The sequence below is a fragment of the Triticum dicoccoides genome, chromosome 1B (assembly GCF_002162155.2).
Source record: "Triticum dicoccoides isolate Atlit2015 ecotype Zavitan chromosome 1B, WEW_v2.0, whole genome shotgun sequence".
In the NCBI taxonomy this organism is placed as follows: domain Eukaryota; kingdom Viridiplantae; phylum Streptophyta; class Magnoliopsida; order Poales; family Poaceae; genus Triticum; species Triticum dicoccoides.
Window position 1 is genome coordinate 106,133,924 of NC_041381.1, and position 2,184 is coordinate 106,136,107.

The following is a 2,184-nucleotide window of genomic DNA, read 5'->3' on the forward strand; positions in this document are numbered from 1 at the left end:
CACGCTCATCCACGGCTTCTTTAAGGAAGGCGAAGTAGGCAAGGCATGCAATCTATTCCATGAAATGATGCGGCAAGGGGTTGTGCCTGATGTGGTGACGTATAGCTCGATTATCGATGCATTGTGCAAGGCTGGAGCAATGGACAAAGCAGAGTTGTTCCTTCGGCAGATGGTTGATAGCGGTGTTCCACCGAATAAGGTGATGTATACTAGCATGATCCATGGATATTCCACTTTGGACCGGTGGAAAGAGGCGACTAAAATGTTCAGAGAAATGACAAGCAGGGGTCTTATACCAGATATTGTCAGTTGGAACTCGTTCATGGACTCCCTTTGCAAGCATGGAAGAAGCAAAGAAGCTGCTGAAATTTTCGATTCCATGGCTGCCAAGGGCCACAGACCTAATATTGTCTCCTACACTATTCTTCTTCATGGGTATGCCAATGAAGGAAGCTTTGCTGATATGATGAGTCTCTTCAATTCAATGGAAGGCGACGGTATTGTGGCCAACTGCTATGTTTTCAACATATTAATTAATGCATATGCTAAACGAAGAATGATGGATGAAGCTGTGCTCATACTTACTGAAATGCGGGGACAAGGACTGAGTCCAGATGTATTCACCTATTCAACTCTAATATCTGCACTTTGCAAAATGGGTAGGCTGGCTGATGCTATGGATAAGTTCAGTCAGATGATTGGTACAGGAGTACAACCAGACACAGTTGTTTATCAATCCCTAATTCAGGGTTTCTGTACACATGGCGAGTTAGTATATGAAATGATGAACAAAGGTATTCCTTGTCCAAACATTGCATTCTTCAGTTCAATAGTAGACAGTCTATGCAAAGAAGGAAGGGTTATGGATGCACACCATATCTTTGACTTGGTTAAAGACATAGGTGAGAGACCTAACATCATTATGTTTAATACGCTGATTGACGGATATTGCCTAGTCGGTGAGATGGGCAAAGCATTCATGGTACTTGATGTCATGACATCAGCTGGCATTGAGCCTGATGCCATTACGTATAGTACACTTGTCAGTGGATATTGTAAAAGTGGAAGGATCGATGATGGGTTGATTCTGTTCAGAGAAATGTTGCATAAGAAATGTTACATATAACATCATACTGGAGGGATTATTTCATACTGGGAGAACAGTTGCTGCAAAGAAAATGCTCCATGAGATGATCGGAAGTGGAACACCTGTGAGCATGCATACATACGACATATTTCTTAGAGGACTTTGTAGAAATGATTGCACCGATGAAGCAATCGCCCTGTTCCAAAACTTAGGTGCACTAAATGTGAAGTTCAATATTATAATACTCAATACCATGATTAATGCAATGTACAAGGTTCAGAGAAGAGAAGAAGCTAACAAGTTGTTTGCTGCTATATCAACCAGTGGTTTGGTACCCAATGCTTCCACGTATGGAATAATGATAAAAAAATCTTCTAAAAGAAGGATCAGTGGAAGAAGCTGAAGATATGTTTTCATCAATGGAGAAGAGTGGTTGTGCTCCTAGCTCTCGTCTTATAAATGATATCATCAGAACTTTATTGGAAAAGGGGGAGATAGTCAAGGCTGGAAAATATATGTCTAAAGTTGATGGGAAGAGCATCTCACTTGAAGCTTCAACTAGTTCGTTGTTGTTGTCCCTCTTTTCAGGAAAGGGGAAATATCGGGAACAAATACATTTGCTCCCTGCAAAGTACCAATTTTTTGATGAAGTCAGTTGATGCACTGGGCATGGCAGATAAGCCTTGTCAATTGTCATGGCCCGGAGTTCCCTCTCAACAATGTGTACAAGTGTCTCTTCCATGCGCTCACCAAGATTGAACTGGGTGATGGTGCCACCAATGGTGTTCTGGGCCGGTCCTTAGCTGCTAGACGTGCATCCTATGGGCATTGTTCCTAATTAGCAAGCCATCTCTACGGAAGGGCAGTCTGGTGCGTGATGCGTTTGCTAATGGTGAAAAGATTACTAATATATAGGAGCATACCATGGCGGATGTTAACACTTAGTTTATTGAGATCTTGCTACTGTATCATGCTATTTGGAGTTCTCTGAACCTGAGCATATCTAGTGCATTTTGGGCTGAGGGCAATTATAATGAAATCGATGGACTATTCTACGTTATCAAGCTAGTTGGTTTTCTCTGAACCTCCAGCACCAA

At 41.9% G+C, this 2,184-nt stretch overlaps 1 pseudogene; it reads left to right on the forward strand.

Moving 5' to 3' along the window:
* Positions 1 to 1,957, forward strand: part of LOC119350201 — a 2,863-nt pseudogene extending 906 nt beyond the window's left edge.
* Positions 1,958 to 2,184: the final 227 nt, after the last annotated feature.